Raw genomic sequence first — 22672 nt, forward strand, 5'->3', positions numbered from 1 at the left:
TCTCTGAAATTTCTCTGTGTCACCACATAAATGAATGCGTTTGTGCAGCAATTTAAGTCCCGCAGCATATATCCAACTTGTTGAAAGAGAGAAGCAGCACCAGAATTCAAGGAATAAGCAACATTAAAAAAACTTCAGACAAAAACCAACCAGAGAAGTATGAAGCTGGCGCATATGGCAAAGAGTAAAACCACGGAATTCTGTCTGCTCGCTATCTCTGGATCATTGTCTATTTTCCCCTGACCTCTCAGTCCCTTACGCACCTCAATAGCATTGAAGATGTATCTGACAGTCAGAACATTAATAAAGAGAATAAAAGTGAATGGGAGAAATGGTGTTAAAAATTGTTCAAAATATCGAAAACTTTTCCACCGAGGATCATTATAATAACTGGATGTGGTATAACAGTACCATGGAACATTGTTGCTGATCGTTCCAGGTTTAAATCTAAAGTAGTTGGGAATGTTTTTTAAAGCAAAGAAAATGCAGATTGTTGCTAGAACTCTCGTCGACGTTTTCTCTGTGCAATACTCAGTTTTCATCTGATGAAAACAAATGGCGACAAATCGATCAAAAGAAAAGGCAACAGTGAACCAGACAGAACAATCAATAGTCAAGCAGGTCAGGGCATAGATAACACTACAAACAGGAGTAATGTCCAAGAAACTTTGTACGTTATAATAACGTGAAAATTTGAATAAGACGACATAAAATACAATGAACAGAAGATCAGACGCTGCCATGGTCACCAGATAACGAGTGCTGCATTTAGAAAGACCACACCTTCCCCAAGCCAGGAATGCAATTAGCACGAGAGTAACTGTAAGATAATTTTTTAAAAAGCGTTACTGATCAAACATTATCCGTGGCTGAAGGCAGACTGTAAGCAATGACAGAAAGAAAATTGTTGTTCCATGTCATCTCACCTTTAACGTTTCTGAAAAGCGCCAGCAAACACTCTCGATTAATGATTTTGCAGGTTTTAAGATATGAAGAGAAGAACATGAGTCGCAGATTGCTGACAGAAACATGGTAATTTCCTCAACATTGTTTTGGGCTCGGCAGTTGATTTCATCTGCTTTATAAGTTACGCAGACTGACTGGAGCTTGCAGTAAGACCACAACATCCTCACAACGAAACTGGGATGAGGAAAACGAAGAAGGGTAGACATCTAACACGGACATTAATTATAAAATTTCTGTATTCGTTTTCAGAGTCTCTATAGCTCTGATTGCATCCAGAGTTGCAAAATCACGCTGTATGAACTATATCACAGGGTACTGAATCACTCTGCTGTGTCCAAACATTGATGTCTGCCACAATATCAATGAACGAATGATCGGCATTGAATCCCTCCATTGTTTACATTATTGAACATACTGACAAGCCGATCTATGAAGGTAATTATCAGTGAATCCAACCACCATGGATACTAATCACAATCAGAAAAATGTCAAAATTTGGCACCTGTCCTAATTGTATGCCAAAGCCTTCACCCAAATAAAGTCTGTATCTATGCAGCACTGGTCACTGCAAATTTCACTTTATGTAATCAGACACTTTATGTGCGGTTAACCAAACTTTTCGACATGTATCCGGGCTCAGGCACCATGATCCTTTCCTAGACTCTCTCCTTAGCGATAGAGATCGCCCAGTCAGACTTGGGACACACTGTGGAACTTTGAAAGCCTCATGGTTAAAACAGCATTCTCCATGGAGGTCACCAGAATGGTGCAGAGCGGAGAAAGTCCATGCTGTCCATTGAGTCTGCTACGATCCTCCGAGGAGCCGAACACCAATACCCCCACCTTCATGGCCGTATTTCTTTTTATTCATAGCAGGTCAGGGAAAAGGTGCAAATTCCACACAGACAGTTGCTCAAGACTGAAATCAAACTTGGGTGTCTGGTACTAAAAAACGGTGCCACTGTTACACTTACGGATTCGGTCAATGCTAAAGATTATGGGAGACGATGGCTGATTGGTCTTATAACTACACCGTTAATGTAAAAATTGAGATCATGTTCTGGCAGATGTTGGAATTTGATTTAAAATCGAAATCTCGACTTAAGATTCTAATGATGAAGATGAACTGGTTATCAATTGTCAGGAAAAAGTAGTCATTTCGATCACTGATATCCTTAAGGGAAGGTGTTCTGTCATCCTTACGTGGTCTGACCAACATGTGAATCCAGACTCAAAACAATCTGGAAGACTCCTACCTGTCCTCTGCACAATTATGCAAGGCTGGTAAGTGTTGGCCAAGCCAGTGACACCCACATGTTTTCAATGACAAAAAGAAAATGGAGCTCTCCTTGCACAGCCAACTCCCCAGTGCACATGACTGGTCCCTTTTTAGACCATTGCCTTCGATTAGATACCCCTGCACTGAGTACATTGTCACAACTATGAAATTATCTACTCCAGATTTGAAGATAAGACATCCTCCCCGTGATTCAATATTGTTAACTGGAGTAGGGAAAACTAACGCACTTAACAGTACTCAGCACAGACAACTGAGGCAAATGGAGCTGTCTCCTGGCTTTGAGACCAGCAGCAGTTGGGGAATTCATTTGACTCAGCAAAATAAGCTATAAGACGGATTATCTGATGTCATAACTGATGCCCAAAATTCGGCAGAACGTCAGCAACATGCACTCAGCCTTTCGCCTTGAACATTTCTCCTGCACCACAAAATTCATTTGACCCATCGCAGTCCTTGAACTACCACAGAGAAAGAAAGTGATATTTCTAAACTCTTCCTGGGATCGGCCAGGGCCGGTGTTCTCTCAAGTTTAATCAATGCATCGTCAATGCAAACCCATTCTGCACAACACATTCAGACAGAAAATGCTGCACCTCGGTGATGAATCTCTTATTTGTCAAACTAGTTGCTTTAAACTCAGTTATTGAGGAGACTTTCGCCCGGCATTTGGATTTGGTGTGCTAAATGGAAATAACATTATTAAAAATCATTCATTGTAAATAAGTAAAACTTAATGCAGGTATTCATATTGCAGAATTTGTTAGAAGACATACCAGGAATACCAATAATTGCAAGAATTGTGCTGTACAGTTTTTCGACTGTTTGCCTTGGAAGATGCATTCTGTTATTTCTGAAACAGCGTCTCCCTTCCTGGTGCTGGCAGCCTGCCTGTATTGGAGATTTCTCTCATAATTGTATGACGCATTTCCAGAGACTTTTATTTATGTTATGTGGCATCTCCACAGGGAAACCTTGAAGATATCTTCAATTCGTTTTTGAACAAACAGATTACGACATCAGATTCATTTGAATAATGTCATCTTTTTGAGATTTTCGCCTGTAATTGAGTACCTGAAAGACAGGATTAGTCCGATCCCACTGGTCTCAATATCAATCCTAATTTTCCTTCAAACAACAGCACGATTGCATTCATTCCAATCAATATCTAACTATGTCTTGATTTTCACGGAAGGGTGACCTTCCTTTTGCTGAGGCTATTCAGACTTTTGATATCTCATGTTCTGGAGCTCCTTGAAACTTGTTTTACTGCACTCTGTGTCCCACTGCTTTTCTTGTCAATTCAGTTTTACAACTCAATTGGGAAATTCTTTCTATGATTGAGCATTCTAATCGAGAACCTGATGCTGTGAAAGACCACAGCAACGACTGGAACGTGCACTAACCTATATTTTCTCAAACCAAATTTAAAACAAACTTGAAACTAATACAGAACCTTAGGTTCAGGATTCTAGAATGACAGAATTATATAGAACAGAAGTGACCGTTTGTCCCAACATGTTTGTTTCGCCAGAACTACAGTAAATCTACATCAGTCCTACTCTCCAGCGTTTGGCCGAGAACCTTGAATGCTATGACATTTCAAGTTCTCATTTAAGTAATTTTAAAGGGTGTGATTTGATGTTTCACATCTTAACTACCGTACCACTCAGAACAGTGCAGTCTCCGATCATCCTCTCAGTGAGAAGATTTTTCCTCATGTCCTCTCAAACGTCCAGCTTTTCAGCTTAAAATAATGCCTCGTTGTTCTTGGCCCTTCGACTAAGGGAAACAATTGCTTTCTGTTCACTCATTCCACAAATTCATAGTCTTACATAACATTATCTCCGCTCTAAAGAAAGCAGCCTGAGCTTATCAAGCATCCTTCTTCATGGGTAATCTACTACAAACCAAGCAACAATCTGTGGAAACTCCTTTGCGCTCCCTCCAATGCAGCAAGATCCTTCTTGTGGTGCAGTGACCAGAAGTGCAAGAAATACTCCATTTGTGACCTAACCAAAGTCCTGTAGATCACGAAACGGATCTTTCTGCTCTCATAATCAATGATAAAACCATGTGCCCTGTATGTCTCCTTAACAACCCTATAAAACTGCCCTGCTGTGTTCAGGGATCTGTTGACACACATCCCAAGATTTTCCTGTCCACCTGACCTTCCTACTGTGCCACTATTTATTGATTACACCCTTGACTTATGACTTCTGCCAAAGTAGTTATCAGAGTTAAATTTCACCTGCCACTGATTTGCCTGTCTTACTAATCTGTCTATATCTATCAAACCAGAGACTATTTTCCGCACTGTCAGACAAATGGTCAATATTTGTGTCACCCGTAAACCTACGTATCATCCTCCAACTCACCTCTGCACACCCGCAACCCCACATAGGGCATGAGGTCAGAGTTTTGGGGGAAAAGTCAAGAGGTGCAAAGTAAGGGTAGAGTGCCAAGGTCTGGACCAAAGTCACACGGTGTGCAAATTCAAGGGCCTCCAATGAGTCCAGCTCAGTTTTAATATTTCCGTGCTGAGTTACAATAATCTGATGTATTTTCATCACTATCCTCCTCCAGTCTCTGATAAGAACTGCTCACAGTCCACTTTTCATCCTGTTGACTGAACCGGGATGTTAAATTGCTGTGTTTTTGCTCTGAAGTTGAAAACCACTTATCTCCTCTTCAGAACGTCCTTGCCCATTTTTGCCAAACCAATTGTACAACTTGAGTCTGTCTGCTCTGATGCCATTTGAAAAACTAAGTGACTTTCTGTCCTTTCCTTCCTGTCGGTCATTTTTGTGAGTATCTGCCTGTTTCTCTGCCATCTTTCAGAACACGGAGAAACCTCTACATACATCAGTTGGTCAAGTTTGTGTTGGTCCATGGTGGGTATTCCCCCCCCCCCCCAAAAAAAGACCCATGTACAATCACAGCAAGACTTCCGCACTTTATGACTCCAAACACTGAAATAAATGGCAGAAAAATTGTACTCCTGGTTGTTGGCTGTACAATCATTTTAACCGACTGTGAATTGGTGTTCTCGGCCAGAAATGGCAAATGGGACATTATTTGAATGTGAGTATCATTCTAATAGAATGTGCAAGTGTGAGAGACTGTCGGGCGGGGTTGGGAGAGAAAGAGACAGACAGAGAAAGGGAGACATGGAAAGGAGGTGCCAGGGAGAGGGAAGGACATGGAGAAGAGTAAGAAATGCAATGGAAAATCAAGGAGGTAGAGACGAACCGAGAAGTCGAGACGTTTAGACAAGAAGAAAGTAAATGCATTCTGAATCCAGATGCAGCAACTTGCACAGATGAGCTGCATTGAATACATGCAACATGGACCGGGCACAAACCCCTATCACATATTTCCCTGACGTACACACACACTCTCTCTCTCACACACACACATTCATACAAACGGACAGATTATGATGTACACTGTTTGTCTCTCTCTTTCCCACGCATACTTTGTACTGTACACTCTCTCCACCTCTTGCACGCAGATTGTGATGAACACTCTCACTTTCACACATACACACTGCGATGTACACAGCCTCTCACACGTAGACACACACAGATGTACACTGTCGCTCTCACACACACATGCTCTGATGTACGCTGTTCCACTCACGTATGCACACACTCCGTGAATTACACTGTCGATCTCACGCACACTCTCTCATGTACACTGTTTCTCCCTCACACAGAGATAGATGTACATCATCTCTCTCAAACGCACACGGTATGATGGGCACTGTCTTGCACACGCACACACTCTGACATACACTGTCTCTCTCGCACACACACGCACACTAATATATACTGACCCCCACACACTCACGCTTTGAAGTACACATGTATTTTTTCTCACACAAGCACAACGTGAAACACACAAACTCTTGTTGTAAAAGACTGTAATTTGAATAACGTTTGGACACGCGTCCTATATATGTTTATGTCCCTCTCTCCATGTGTGATGAAATAAAGTTTGTTTTTGGACAATTCAAATACTGACCTGAGTCTTGATTTGGGTCGGTAAAACTTCGACAGAGGGAGTGGAAGGGGCATAAAATACCTTTCTCATTGATTGCGCGGTCAGGGGATATCTGCAGGTTGGGAGCTTGCTGTGTATTACAGTAGTCTGTCAAAAATCCAGTTAGTCTCAGCAGCATGTCCTTCAGCCCAGGGGCTGTGAGTCTGCGAGGGAGGGGATGAGAGGTCAATTAGACAGTGGCCGTGCCCTTAAATTCCTGAGCAGGAGAATGGTCAAAAGTGAGAGGACTGAGAGGGGAAAGTGTTTTACGGATTGTTTTGAGAGGAGAAGAGGGAGGGACTGTTGTAAGAGAGACAGATAGTGGAGGGACAGCACAAGAGGCAGAGTGTGAGACAGAGCAGAGTAACAGTCTCAAATGGAAGGGGAATTAATGATGCCATTTGGACAAATCCTGATGAGCTGGACAGGGCAATGATCATTTAATGGGGGGAGGGGGGTTCAAAATTCGTTGTGCATTTTCAGGTTTGAAATGGGGAGAGAGTGAAACAGTGAAAAAGAAGGACAGAGAGAGACAAGGGGAATGAGACAAGAACAGAAAGAGAATGACAGAGAATGAGGGATAGAAGAGGAATAGTCAGACAAAAACAAACACAAGCTTACGGTTGGACAGGCTGAAGGAGTGATACTCAGTATTCCAGTTGGTCCTAGCTCCCTCGATGGTTTCTAATACTCATTGTCTCCCAATGAGGGACAGACCCTGTCCCAGGGGTTTGCTTTAGCCTGACAATGTATCCACGTATCTCTATGTTTCTGAGTATGTCTGTGTCTCTGTCCAATTGGGGTCCCTGTCCACCTTGTGGTTGAAATGATGCAATACCACCGTCTGCTGGACTCCCCATGCCATTGCACAGGCAGAAGATTCGTTTCTTTTTTGGGGGGGGGCAACAAATCAAAGTCTTTTAATGTCTCACATTGCACATTTGTTACGTTCTTCAAAAATGTATTTCACAGAGCAGTCTTGCCCGATCCCTTACGATGTTGTCCCTGAGATATGAGGAAAATGAGGTGAACATGCCCAGTGTTATCTCATACCCTCCACCTTTGAATTCTTTCTCACTTAGAATTTGCGAGAGAACATCAGAAAACATTGTAACCTGCAGAAAGTGCAATGAAATTCACCCTGCCTCCTGGCGAAACGGTTCACTCAGAGATGTCTGGATACAATTGAAACATTGTTTTTAATGTAGAAACATTATGTTTAATGTGTATAATGTCTTGAATTGTGTTCAAAGCCAAATGATGTCCACGTTGCAGATTGAACGTGACATTTCTCCAATATGTTCTACACTGAGAGACCTTAATCCAAATCCAAACATTTTCTCACCAGTGGTGTGTAGATATGTGTGTCTGTGTGTTGTTCTACGTTGAAGGTACTGTCAGTTTGGATGTTTCTGTGAGCTGTTTCCCTCCCTCTCTCCCTTTCTGAATCGTGAAGAGTTTTCACCCCATACCACCTGCTGCTCAGTGGTGTTGGGAGACCAGCAGAGCACATTTAGCAGAAGGGAGCTTGATAGCACTATTTTGACTCTTCCCCCATGACAGGAAATTTCTGATTAGACCCGCATTGAAGTAGCAGTTTTGAAATGGAGAAAAAGAGATGGAGAAATGGAGGGCGAGGGAGAAAGAGAGAGTAAGAGAGAGAGAGAGAGAGAGAGAGAGAGAGAGAGAGAGAGAGAGAGAGAGAGAGAGAGAGAGAGAGAGAGAGAACGACTGCGGATGGAGAAGGGGAAAGAGAGAGAAAGAGTGAAAGAGAAGGACAGAGATGCAGTTTGATGCCTAAAAGCGGGGAACCTGTGTAACTGGATTAAAATTAGCTAAAACACCTGGGACCTGTGAGAGGAAAAAAGAATCAACAATACTCAAATAAAAAGTTTTTATTGATAATAGTACTGCAGTAGTTTTGGCTAAAACTTGAGACAGGGAGAGGTACAAGTTCTTCTCAATTTCTCTTTCAAGTTTCGCGCTTTAAAGAGAGAAAGAAAAGCTTTTAATACTTAAAATATATCAGTAGTAGACAGAAATTATCATTAGACATTTGTTATTCCTTAGGTCAATATATAGAATCTAGATCTGTGTTGTCCTTTGTTGTAGATATTTTTATTAAACTTTATTTTCTTACAAAATCATAAAAAGAAACATAAATTACCATACCAGCAAACATTACTTTGTATACAAATAACAACAAACAAAAAGAAGAAAAAAACCCCAACAGCAACAACAAAACAACCAAAATACAACTATACCCATGTGCAGAACAGAAATATCAATAAAGGTGGTGAGTAAATAAATAAACTGGCAATAAAGCTCAGCACAACAAAATATTACCTCTCGACGTATGAGAGAACTAAGTATTGTACACAAAATATTCCGAATTCTTCCTTCAAGGCATCTAGAACACTCAATCAGAATGCCGTGGCTACACGAAAGCCCTTATTAAAATGACAGATAAATCTCCTTCCGAGCAGTCCAGAAAAGGGTGCCACATCCTACAAAAATGTTCTCTTTTGCGGTGCACCATATTTGTGAAAAAGGTCCAGCGAGATGCTTTCCATAATAAGCCTATGCAAACCCAATAGACCGGGGTGGAAGGCGGGTGGTCAGAAACCCAACACATTAAAATATTTTTCCAAGCGCAGAAAGTGTGGATATTACAATTTTTTACCATTCTCATCCAAAGAGAGTATATTGGGTAGGCCCACACGAGAAGAGAGATAGAGATCCATCTTAACTTCAGCCTTCAAGGCCCTCTGTATAATGCTTGCCACAGAACTCCAATATACATGGAGCCAATGGCACACCATAAGCAATGAGTGAGAGTACCAATGTTTGCCTTACACTTAGGACTAAAGGAGGATCCCCCATCTTAAACTTCGAGAGATTGGATTGGACAAATGGATCCGATGCAAAATCTTTAGCTGTATGGCATGGGTGCTATAACTCGAGATGTTCCTCACATTTTCACAAATGTGACCCCAAGCTACCATAGAAATCTCAACCCCTAATTCCCTCTACCATACCTCGCCAAGCTGCTCATCGTCTTCTGAAGGATCGTCCCCCAGAATATGATAAAGCGTACTAGTAAAGAGAGTACTTTCAGCGTAAAGTACCCTCTTCTCCATAATTTATCCACAGCGGTTGGTCATGAGCATGGCCCCTTTCAGAATAAAATCGCTGACCTGAAAAAGGAGAAAAGGGCTTTGCTAATTCGACCATGTTTACAAATTATTTGGTCAAACGACATCGTTATTTCACCTTGAAACAAATTGGCCAAACAGGATATTCCCCTCGCTGCCAGGGTACGAAATGATGTTTTGGACATATTACCCTCTTTCTGCTGCATTCTCCTCCATGCTATAAACGTATTAATAACAATCAAATTATGGCAATATTCCAGGATCGACTTCATTTTATCCAAGAATAAAAGGCTGATGAGGGGACATTTTGACTGGGAGGCCTCATTATCTAGCCATATTGATATCGGGTCTTCACAAGCCCAATCACGAACAAAGAGCGCGGAGAATTTAACTGATTTCGTCTAATATCTGGGAAATCCACTCCCCCCAACCACGAGACAACTGTAGTTTAGACAACTTGATAAGAAGCTGCCTATGGCGCCAAATAAAAGAGCCAAACACTCCATTAAGTCTCTCGAATAATTGCCTTGAGAAAGTCAGTGGAAGCATTTGTATAAGATAGAGCAAATGGGAGAGAACATTCATTTCGATAAGAGATACCCTGCCTAGCCAGGATATTGGAAGTGTTTCCCATCGCTGAAAATCTTGCTTAATCCTGTCAAGCAAGTGAGCAAAATTGGCCTGAAACAACTGATCAAAGATAAGAGTAATAAAGATGCCTAAATAAGAAAAATCCTCCTGTGATCATTTGAAAGGGAACTATAGTTCAACCCCCACCTCAGATATTCTCCTAAGACACCCCACCACCCACCATAGGCGTAGCCTCTGATTTTAAGAAATTAATCTTGTAACATGTAAAGGAGCCAAAAGAGTTGATGTATTGTATAAGATGGGATACAGAAATCTGTGGATCCAGCAGAAAAAAAACAAAACATCATCTGCATATAATGGGATCTTATGCGACTTCGATCCTACTTTTTGGGTGACTTTATTAGGATCCCTACGGATTGCCTCTGCCAGCTGCTCGATCACCAACGTGATAAGCATTTGGTGAGAGAGGACAGCCTTGCTGACTGCCCCGACAAATATCAAAATTACTAGACCTCACACCATTGGTGAGAACCGCCACTAAGGGAGCACCATAAAGGACCCTCACCCACATAATAAAAACCTCCCCAATCCAAATCGCTCCAGGACATAAACAAAAGGTATGGCCACTGAACCCGATCAAATGCTTTTTCTGCTTCGAGGGAGACCATTAATCTCTGAACAGAACGCTGCTGACTAACTTGAATCATATTTATCATATTCAGAAACCTCCTGACATTATTAGAGATCTATGGCCTTTCTCAAACCAGTCTGATCGTTTCGAACAATGGCAGGCAGCACAGTTTCGAATCTTTAAGCGACAGCCTTTGGCAAAATTTTGAAATCAGAGTTCAGAAGTGAGATGGGCCTATATAAGGCACATTTCTCTGAAGTCTTCCCTTTCTTAAGAATGAGAGATTGGATGGTTGGAGATGATCACGACGAAACGAGTCATTTTACACGACCAGCATTGGTCCCGATGATATACTTATAAATTCCTTATAAAACTAACTGGGGAGGTCTTCAAAGCCAGGCGCCTTCCCACTCTGCATCTGTCTCAGAGCCTTCTGTCCCTCTTGTACAGTCAAAGGGGCATTGAGAAAAGATGCTTGTTTAGGAGTGGCTCTTGAAAGATCCAAGTTCTTAAAGAAAGACTCCATCTTAGCCCATTCATCCTCAAAATCAGACTGCTATAGTTCAAAATAGAATTTCCGGAATGCTATATTGATCTGTTTGGAGTCACAAGTGACCATCCCATTCTCATCTCTGATCGAGGTAGTGGCCTGGGGGGCATTCTTTCTCCTAGAAAAGTATGACAGATGCCTGCGCACTTGTCACCATGTTCAAACTGTTTCGCAAAGGAGAGATCCTTCCTTGCCGTCTATGTTAATGTTAGTTCAAGGAAGAGCTGTAACCCACTGCAACTTAATCAATGATGGCTTATCAAAATATGCCTTCTCTGTGGTCTTTTATATGCCTTAAGCAGGCATTTTTTCTTCGCTTTCTGTCGTTTCTGACCAGTGGAGTAAGAAATGAGCCTGTCATAAACCTTAGCTGTCTCTCAAATAATGGACAGCTTACTGACCATGTCCGAATTGATGGATAAAAATACCTTAAACTTGTTAAGAAAATATTTAATAAACTTACTATCCCTCAGAATAAAGGGATCCATTCGCCAATGTCGAAAGCCTACCACACTACTCTTAAGCTCAGTCTCCAAACAGACTGCAGCATGATCCGAAACAGTGATATTTCCAAATACACAGGATGTTACCAAATTCAAGGATAATGGAGGGGCCAGGAAAAGATCAATCCTGGTTTGACATTTGTGTGGACTAGAAAAGAACATAAAGTCCCTGCTCGTGGTGTGGAGACGCCTCCAATCCCAATTCTGCACATAAATCCACCATCTGTTTAGATTCTGGAGAGCGTAATGATGGTCGTCTAGGTAATCTATACCACAAAGGGCAATTAAAAAACTCCCCCTCTAATCAGCTGCTGTGGTGTAAGAGCCATCAGTTTTGAGAATGCGTCTATCAGAAATTCAAGAGGGTGCGCTGGGGGATAGTACACATTTATGATACGATACTCTTCTCCAAGTACTGATACATTAAGAATGATAAAGTACGCAGACTCATCTTTCATCTGTTCTAGCAACTGAAATGGAGAATGGCCGCCCGCCCTGCTCCTAGTATTAAAGAAAGAGAAACATCCCCGATCAAGCCCACACTGCTGCAATTACAAATGCTTTTGATGATTGAGTTGAGTCAGCTGCAATAGGGCAATATAACCATCTCCTTTCAATGACTGGAAAGCACCATTTTCCCTTTAATTGGTGAATGGATCCCTCTAACATTCCAGGTACACAATTTGAGGACAAAATTAGCCATGACCCTCTATAACATAATTCATTCTCCGAAAGGTAAGGATTCGACTTATTAGCTGCTGCGCATAGCTGAATAAATCTTCACAAAATCTAAAAATTAACTAAAATCTAAACTAAAACGACTACATCTAACATTCTAATAACTACATCTACAAAAACAAAGTACACTAAATTAATCCAGGTACAAAACACATAACAATGGGTTCTACCCCCTGACCACAGGAGACACTTACATATCTCAAAAATACCTTCATACCTCCTTCCAGCTTGACTCCAATCCCAGACTCAGGCTAAGAAAAGTGAGAGAAAGAAACTATATTAACAAGGAATTTGAAGGTAAACCCTCTACCCATCCCCAAATATACATTATCACTCATTAGTATCACAAAAGTGGTTCAACAACCCCTGGCAAACATAAATGAAGAGAGGGAAAGGAAAAAAGAAACACTATTGTCCACGTGCTTTCAGTTATCCGATCCATTTTATCGTGTTCAAAAAGTTTTTCACTTTTTCTGGGGAGTCAAAAGTTTATCACATTTTCTGGGGAGGCAGAAGAATGCATCGACACTCCATGCATAAAGCGAAGCACTGCTGGGTACCTCAGGGAAAACTGGATGCCAAGGTCTGTCAGTCTTCTGTTGCCTTCATCAAAGGTCTTCCTATTCTGAATTATAGCTGCAGAGAAGTTCTTGAACAACATAATCTTTGAACATTTGTTGATTAATGCTTGTGGATCATTTCCCTTTATGCTGTTAGCTTCAATAACTAACTTTAACTCTATTGCTGTGGAGTTGCATAAGGGCCTATTGAAGACGCTGTTCGAAGCCGGGCTGCACAAAGGGATTCCCTGTTCAAAAAAGGGAATAGGGATCCCTGTTCAAAAAAGGGAATAGGGATAACCCCGGGAATTACAGGCCTGTTAGTCTTACTTCTGTGGTAGGCAAAGTAATGGAAAGGGTACTGAGGGATAGGATTTATGAGTATCTGGAAAGACACTGCTTGATTAGGGACAGCCAGCACGGATTTGTGAAGGGTAGGTCTTGCCTTACAAGTCTTATTGAATTCTTCGAGGAGGTGACCAAGCATGTGGATGAGGGAAGAGCAGTGGATGTCGTGTACATGGATTTCAGTAAGGCATTTGATAAGGTTCCCCATGGTAGGCTTATGCGGAAAGTCAGGAGGCATGGGATAGAGGGAAATTTGGCCAATTGGATAGAAAACTGGCTAACCGGTCGAAGGCAGAGAGTGGTGGTAGATGGTAAATACTCAGCCTGGAGCCCAGTTACAAGTGGAGTTCCGCAGGGATCAGTTCTGGGTCCTCTGCTGTTTGTAATTTTTATTAATGACTTAGATGATGGAGTCGAAGGGTGGGTCAGTAAATTTGCAGATGATACGAAGATAGGTGGAGTTGTGGACAGTGAGGAGGGCTGTTGTCGGCTGCAGAGGGACTTAGATATGATGCAGAGCTGGGCTGAGGAGTGGCAGATGGAGTTCAACCCTGCCAAGTGTGAGGTTGTCCATTTTGGAAGAACAAATAAGAATGCGGAATACAGGGTTAATGGTAGGGTTCTTAGTCAGGTGGAGGAACAGAGGGATCTTGGGGTCTATGTACATAGATCTTTGAAGGTTGCCACTCAGGTGGATAGAGTTTGTAAGAAGGCCTATGGAGTATTATCGTTCATTAGCAGAGGGATTGAATTCAAGAGTCGTGAAGTGATGTTGCAGCTGTACAGGACTTTGGTTAGGCCACAGTTGGAGTACTGTGTGCAGTTCTGGTCGCCTCACTATAGGAAAGATGTGGAAGCTTTGGAGAGGGTGCAGAGAAGATTTACCAGGATGTTGCCTGGAATGGAGAGGAAGTCGTACGAGGATAGGTTGAGAGTTCTCGGCCTTTTCTCGTTGGAACGGCGAAGGATGAGGGGTGACTTGATAGAGGTTTATAAGATGATCAGAGGAATAGATAGAGTAGACAGTCAGAAACTTTTTCCCCAGGTACAACAGAGTGTTACAAGGGGACATAAATTTAAGGTGAAGGGTGGAAAGTATAGGGGAGATGTCAGGGGTGGGTTCTTTACCCAGAGAGTGGTGGGGGCATGGAATGCGCTGCCCGTGGGAGTGGTGGAGTCGGAATCATTGGCGACCTTTAAGCGGCATTTGGACAGGTACATGGATGGGTACTTAATCTAGGTTAGAAGTTCGGCACAACATCGTGGGCCGAAGGGCCTGTTCTGTGCTGTATTGTTCTATGTTCTATGTTCTATGTTCTATGTTCTAACTCATTGGACCCTTTCAGCTTTTATCCAGTCAGATGCAGCCTCCATGCCCAGAACTCGAGACAGCCAGCTTTCAAAGAAGCTCACTGGCTGGTCACCTTCTTCCCCCTCTGACAGTTCCATAAACACGGACGTTCTTCCTATTGTCTTTGTTATTGAGGTCATTGTCCTGCTGCTGTAAGGTAAGTACCTGTTTCTCCAGTATTCAAATTCTTTCATTTGCAGAATCGCTCTCAGTTTCCAAAACCGTGGTCCTCCTTTCAACTTCTTCTGTTGTTCATCCCCAGCGTTCCAGCTGCTCCTCGTGTTTTTGGGAGCATGGCCAAGATCGGGTTTAATCTGGCGTGGTGCTCCTCTTTGACCGACATCTCGATCATCTCTCAATGCTTTGCAAACTTTGCAGTCAGGATCTGGTAAGGGGACGACTCCGAGGGACTACTGGAGGGAGCTGTAGTTGCTGCTGTGGAGGTGTCTGACTTCTCAGGTGTGTGTGCCATGTGATGGGACTTGATGGAGCCTTTACCTTTAGTTTCTTTGATAAAACAAATTTTATAAATTATGAAGGATAACTAGGTTCAATAACCCTTCAAAGATCAAAGTATCATAGAAATGATTGAAGTGGGGAGGGGAGAGTGCTAATTTGGTCAAAGATGCAGAGCTCAGCAAAGCAGACCTCTTAGATCGCCGCCATCTTTGATCCACCCCTCCCCCTCCTCTGTTGTCCTACTGACTTTCCAAAACATCAAGTTACACACGTTATTACATAACTTTATTTTTGCATATGAATACCTTTGTTTGGGCTAAAATTAGATTTTCAAAGCATGTGTGGAGCCGTTTAATCAAATTCTGACAGGCAGGAGAATCGACGTTTCGGGCAAGGTTAATAAATTCAGTCTGTGTCATGTCGGCTAAGTTCAGCACTGTTTCTTACCTTTTGCCACTGTTCTTTAAATTATTGTGTTATAACCCGGGAGGTGGCCAATTTTCCCATCAGGTAATCTTGATTGTTTCCCACAATTCAAGATTCACCCCTTTTGTCATATCATGACAATCAGTTACCCAGGAACCTTGATAATTTAATTGAAAATACATCGGCACAAGCAAACAATCCTATTCCTATTAGCAATAGTAATATCAGTGAAAAGGTCTTAATGATCCAATCAAATATTCTGTGGCCCAACCGAGCTGGTGGCTTGTAATTATGGAATTCCCTGCCACCCCTCTGTGTTTGATCTGCATGTTGTTTGATATGGTCTGCCAGGTTGATGATACCCTCCGAGGTATCTGTAAAGTAAGTACAGCACTCATGACCAACAGCAGCAAACGCTCCTCCTGGTGAAGCTAGCAGATAATGCAAATCCATTCGATTCTGCAATGCCACGGTCCGGACAACCACAAGTTCAACTCAGAACTCAGTCAGTGCTTGTCCACTTGCCCCGGCCTCTGAAACTGTCTCATTTGCCATGTGTTCCAATGCTGAACCCATGTGAATCAATTCACCGGATTTCCAGCCCATTCCATACACTCGAAAGGATATCATGAGGAAATGGACTATTTTGGAAGTGGCTGTTTTGGTTCGTAGATGGTATTGCTTAAGGGAGGTCAGATGATGCACGTCAGGTAACACACAGCCCACATACCAGGATCCCAATCAAATAGTTGGAAGCCATGTAAGGTATATACCATTTTAATCTGTAAAACCATAAGCCAATGCATTCCAAGGTTGTAGGGCAGAACAGACCAATGGACTATTGGAAGTTATATTCCATACTCTGGACTAATTACAGTCAAACTTTGCACTATCAGAAATGTTCAGTACTGGGCCTTGCCAGTCGAATGAGAGGTCACATCTGCTTTGCTCCATCCACCTTCCATTTACTGCTTTATAAAACATAGCGAACCTGTAACGTTACTTGAATGGAGTATAAGGGAAGGAGGAACTGAGTCATGATTATATGCGGGCGGATACCATGTCAAAAATGTAGTCATTTCATAACCTGCCTATTCCCATATTCTCATGTGCCCATTAACTCCTGTGTGATTCCGATGTAGCATCCAATCATCTGTTTCTGGTGGAAAGAAAGGGAGGAGTTGAAGAGATATTCCTTCTCTTGAGTAGATGAGGGCATGGGGAGTTCTCGAGTAGGCCAGATTTTCAATATCAAATGGCCACCTCCGTTAAAGAATTCAGAAAGTCCAAAGACAACCAAAAAGGTCTTCATGCTGTGTTCATTCCTGTTTGAGAAGCAATCTTCTCACAATCAGATTGGTGGATCCAGTTCGAGTGTCCTTCAATCTTGGCAGGGGTTGATTTTGTTTGTAAGACTTGAAAGGGGCCGCTTCAGCATTGTCCCAATTTGTTCCTTTCCCAATTATTAACCAATACATAATCCCCTTGGTTTGCTCTTGGATATTGGGAGGCGATTGTCTCTTCCTTACCTGGGCAATGCGACTTTTAGTCTGCGAGTAAAGAAGCTTCAGAGAAAGAGATAATTGTTTCAAGTAATTCTGCATTTGCTCACCTATTACATGGGGATCCACGCCCTCAGGGGGCTTATCGTGAGCATCCCACAGAGTCGTTATTGGCCGACTGTAAGCTATCTCTTCAACTGACAGTCTAGACTGCGAATGTGGAGACATTCCCATGTACAATCCTGCCAAGGGCAATATAGGGAGCCAGTTTATTTGACCAATTTAGATAAGCTCTCTTTTGAAGTATGATTGGCCCGTTCCACAAAACCAGCTGCCTGTCGGTGATGTGCACATTGCAGTTGCTGTTTGATGGAGAGTGAGACACATATTTAAGTAATGATTCGAGGCATGAAATGTTTGTTTCAGCAGCAGGAAGCACAGGAGCATTGACCAGTGGGCTGACGGGAAGGTGAATCACTGATTTAAAAACTTATTCAGAACGTCTGGACCCTCCATTTATCTTTCAGCATCAAAACGAGTGGGAGCGTTGATAAGAGCGCTGATGAGAAGGTGAATCACAGAATTAAAAACCTACCTCGTAAATAGGCAGAGCGCACGCTGAGCAGGAGCGGACACAGGACTGCTGAGTAAGTGAAGTAATGTATTTGGGTGGCTGCGTTACCTGAATCACTAATTAGGTAGTGGCTCCCACCCATCCTCCTCCTCGAACCAAAAAAAAATGTTCTGTGCGCTAGATTGGTAACGTAACTAGTTTTTTATAAAAACTCTTTATTGGGAATTTAGAATAGTGAGAATGGTAGTTAGGACCGTTGATTGTTCCTCCTGCAGAATGTGGGAGGTCAGGGTCACCAATAGTGTCCCTGCTGACTTAAATTTATGGGAATTACACCCAACTCCAGCTCCTGAGAAACTGTGTTAGGGAACTGGAGCTGGAGCTGGATGAACTTCGGAGGCGGGAGGGGTTGTTGAGAAGAGTCACAGGAGGTAGTCAAACCTCAGGGACAAGAAAAAGGCAGATGGACTCCAGTCAGGGGACAGAAAGGGATCTCCTGTGTCCATGGATACTATTGGGGCGGGGGGAACGACTGACCAGGGAAAAGCCACGGGATACAGGTCTCTGGCACAGATCAGTCCCTGTTGTGCCGAAAGGAAAAGGGGGGATGAGCAGAGCATTCGTCATTGGGGACTCCATAGTTAGGGGGACAGATAGGAAGTTCTGTTGGAATGAGAGAGACTCACGGTTGATATGTTGCCTCCCAGCTGCCAGCGTTCCTGATGTCTCTGATCGTATTTTCACGATCCTCGCGGGGGAGGTGGAGCAGCCCTAAGCTGTGGTCCACATCAGAACCAACGACATAGGTAGGAAAAGGAATGCGGATACAAGGCAGACACTCAAAAAGCTCGGGTGGAAGCTTAGAGCTAGAACAAAAAAAAGTTGCTATCTCTGGTTTGATGCTCATGTCATGTGCTCGTGAGCAAGAAATAGGGAGAGAGACAAGTTTAACACGTGGCTGCAACAATGGTGCAGGAGGGAGAGTTTCAGATATCTGGGTAATTGGGGCTCATTGTGGGGGTGGTGGGAGATCTACAAACAGGATGGTCTACCCCTGAATCAGAGGGCTACCAATATCTGGGAGTGGGGGAGGGGGCCAGCGGGGGGATATTATCACGGCGGGGAGGGTTTGAACTAATTCAGCAGGCGAATAGGAACCTGAACTGTTTTTCCAGTGTACAGGAGGTTGAGAGTAGTGAGGTCAGAAACAGAGTTTCGCAAGGTCGCAAGAGGACACCAGCAAGCAGGAAGGTCGTTTGAAATGTGTCTACTTCTACGCCAGGAGATTCCAGAATAATGTGGGTGAACTTGCAGCATGGGTTGGTACCTGGGACTTCGATGTTGTGGCCATCTCGGAGACATGGGTAGAGCCGGGACAGGAATGGTTGTTGCAGGTTCCAGGATTTAGATGTTAAAGTAATAACAGGGAAGGTGATAAAAGTGGAGGGTGATGTGGTAATGTTCATCAACACGGTTGCAGAAAGCTCGTTTGAGGACTCATCCACTGAGGTAGTATGAGCTCAGGTTATAAACAGGAAAGGAGTGGCCACTCTGTTGGGAGTTTGCTATAGGCCTCCGAATGGTTGTAGAGATGTTGTGGAAAGGATAGCAAAGATGACTCTGGATACGAGTGAGAGTAACGGTGTAGTTGCTATGGGGGACGTTAACTTTCCAAATATTGACTGGAAAAACTATAGTTTGAGTAATTCAGATGGGTCAGGTTTTGTTCAGTGTGTACAAGATGGTTTCCGGACACAGTAGGTAGATAGGCTAACAAAGGGTGATTTGAATTTGGTATTGGGTAATGAACCAGCCAGGTGTTAGATTTAGAAGTAGGTGAGCACTTTGGTGATAGTGACCACAATTCAGTCATGTTTATTTTAGCGATGGAAAGGGGTAGGTATATACCACAGGGCAAGAGTGATAGCTGGGGAAAAGGCAATTATGATGCGATTTGGCAAGATTTAGGATGCATAGGATGGGGAAGGAGACTGCATGGGATGGGCACAATTGAAATGTGAAGCTTATTCAAGTAACAAATACTGCCTATTCTTGATAAGTATGTTCCTGTCAGGCAGGAAGGAATTGTTCGAGTGAGTGAACCGTGGTTGACAAAAGAAGTTGAATCTCTTGTCACGATGTAGAACAAAGTTTGTTATAGGATGAGATGCAAAAGGTCAGTTAGAGCACTTGAGAGTCCCAAGTGAGCCAGGAAAGACCTAAAGAGAGGGCGAAGAAGAGCCCGGAGGGGACATGAGAAGTCATTGGTGGATAGGATCAACGAAAACCCTAAGGTATATTAGGAATAAAAGAATGACTAGAGTAAGATTAGAGCCAATCAAGGATGATAGTGGGAAGTTGTGCATGAAGACCGAGGAGATAGGTGACGCGCTAAACCAATTATTTTGGCAGTCGTCACAATAGAAAATGACAATGTTGTTCAGGAGAATTCTGAGATACAGTCGGCAAGATGGGATTGAGGTTCACAAGGAGGAGGTGTTAGCAGTTCTGGAAAGTGTGAAAATAAATAGGTCCCCTGGGCCGGATGGGATTTATCCGAGGATGCTCTAGGAAGCTATGGAGGAGACTGAAGGGCCTTTGGCTTTTATCTTTATGTCGCCATTGTCTACAGGAACAGACCCAGAAGGCTGGAGGATTGCAAATGTTGTCCCTTTGTTCAAGAAGGGAGTAGAGTCAACCCTGATACTAATAGACCAGTGAGCCTTACTTTGATTGTGGGTAAAGTGTTAGAAAAAGTTATAAGAGATAGGAATTATAATAATCTAGAGAGGAATAAGTTGAGTAGGGGTAGTCAACACTGTTTTGTGAAGGGTAGGTCATGCCTCACAAACCTTATTGAGTTATTTGAGAAGGTGACCAAACAGGTAGATGAGGGTGAAGTGGTTGGTGTGGTGTATATGGATTTCAGTAAGGCATTTGACAAGGTTCCCCACGATAGGCTATTGCACAAAATACAGAGGCATGGATTTGAGGGTGAGTTAGCAGTTTGGATCAGAAATTGGTTAGGAGAAAGAAGATAGGGTGGTGGTTTATGGGAAATGTCCATCCTGGAGTTCATTTGCTAATGGTGTACCGCAAGGATTTGTTTTGGGTAACTGCTATTTGTCATTTTTATAAATGATCTAGTTGAGGACATCGAAGGATGGGTTAGTAAATCTGTGAATGGCACTAAGGCTGGTGGAGTTGGCGATAGTGATAAAGAATGTTGCAGGTTGCAGAGGGGCATAGATAAACTGCAGAAATGGGCCAAGATGTGGCAAATGGAGTTATTGCGGAAAATTGTGAGGTGATTCACTTTGGAAGGAGCAACAGGAATAAAGAGTGCTCGACTAATGGTAAGATTCTTGGTAGTGTAGATGAGCTGAGAGATCTCGGTGTCCATGTACACATATTCCTTAAGTTGCGACACAGGTTGATAGGGTCGATAGGAAGGCATACGGTGTGTTAGCTTTTATTGGCAGAGGGATTGATTTCGGAGCCACAAGGTCTTGCTGCAGCTATACAAAATTCTGGTGCGGCGGGACTTGGAGTATTGTGTACAGTTCTGGTCACCACATTAAAGGAAGGATGTGGAAGCTTTTGAAAGGGTGAAGTTAAGAGTTACTAGGATTTTACCTGGTTTGGAGGGATTGTCTTATGAAGAAAGGCTGATGGACTTGAGGCTGTTTTTGTTAGAGATACGACGGTTGAGAGGTGACTTATTTGAGACATATAAGATAACCAGATGATGAGATAGGATGGATGGTGAGAACCTTTTTCCTCGGCTGCTGATGGCTAGCACGAGGGGTCATAGCTTTAAGTTGAGGGGGTGATAGATATATGACAGATGTCAGAGGTAGCTTCTATACTCAGAGAGTAGGAGGGGAGTGGAGTGTCCTGCCTGCAACAGTAGTAGCCTCTCCGAAATTAAAGCCATTTGAATTGTCATTGGATAAACATATGGATGAAAATGGAATAGTGTCGGATCGATAGGCTTCAGAATGGTTCCACAGGTCGGTGCAACATCGAGGGCTTAAGAACCTGCACTGTGCTGTAATGTTCTATATTCTATGTGGCCCATTGTCAGAGCTCATCCTTTTAGGCAACCCAAAGTGGGAATTACTTTAGTCAACAATATTTTGTCTACTGTATGTGCAGTACAATTAGTGGAGGGGAAGGCTTCAATCCATTTGCTAAATACATCGAACATGAACAAACAGTATTTATAACATTGTACTTTAGGATGTAGGTTTGTTTGCTGAGCTGGAAGGTTCACTTTTAGACGTTTCGTCACCGTACTAGGTAACATCATCAGTGAGTCTCTCGTTAAGCACTGGCGTTATGGCCCACTTTCTATTTATGTCTTTCGGTTTCCTTGGGTTGGTGATGTCATTTCCTGTGTTGGTGATATAATGGTGATCGCGTCTGAAAATGAACCTTCCAGCTCAGCGAGCAAACTTACATCCAGAACCTCCACCTGAGCTCTGAATCTTGTCCAAACTCGCTAACCTCTACGGGCACAATACACTAAAACTAGCACAAAGATGGGAAACCAATACCATCGGATAGAGCACCACCCACAAATAGCTGTACTTCCTGCATGAATGCCAAAAGAAACAGGTCCTATCTTAATACCTCAAAACAAACCTCCCTTAACACCCCACTATCCAAATGAATAGCAGAGTAAAACAGCTGAAGAATGCTTAGGGAAATGTTTAATGATGGCCACAACAGACTCCTTAAATACAACTGGGAAAAATAGTGAAAAAAACTCCACTCCCTCATGCAACAGAGCACAAATGGACAGACACAGTACAAAAAGCCATAGATATTACACAGCGGCCAACACAGAAAATAAAAAAAAACTAGACCTGCAAAAACAAAACAAGACGCACTCACACAAAATAACACCGTAGACAGCATAGAACCTATCTGTCCAACACTTAACAGGCACCTGATAAAGCCGTCTAAGTAACA

The sequence above is a fragment of the Chiloscyllium plagiosum genome, unplaced genomic scaffold (assembly GCF_037043375.1).
Source record: "Chiloscyllium plagiosum isolate Xiang-an unplaced genomic scaffold, Cpla_swu_hap1 HiC_scaffold_40, whole genome shotgun sequence".
Taxonomy (NCBI): Eukaryota; Metazoa; Chordata; class Chondrichthyes; order Orectolobiformes; family Hemiscylliidae; genus Chiloscyllium; species Chiloscyllium plagiosum.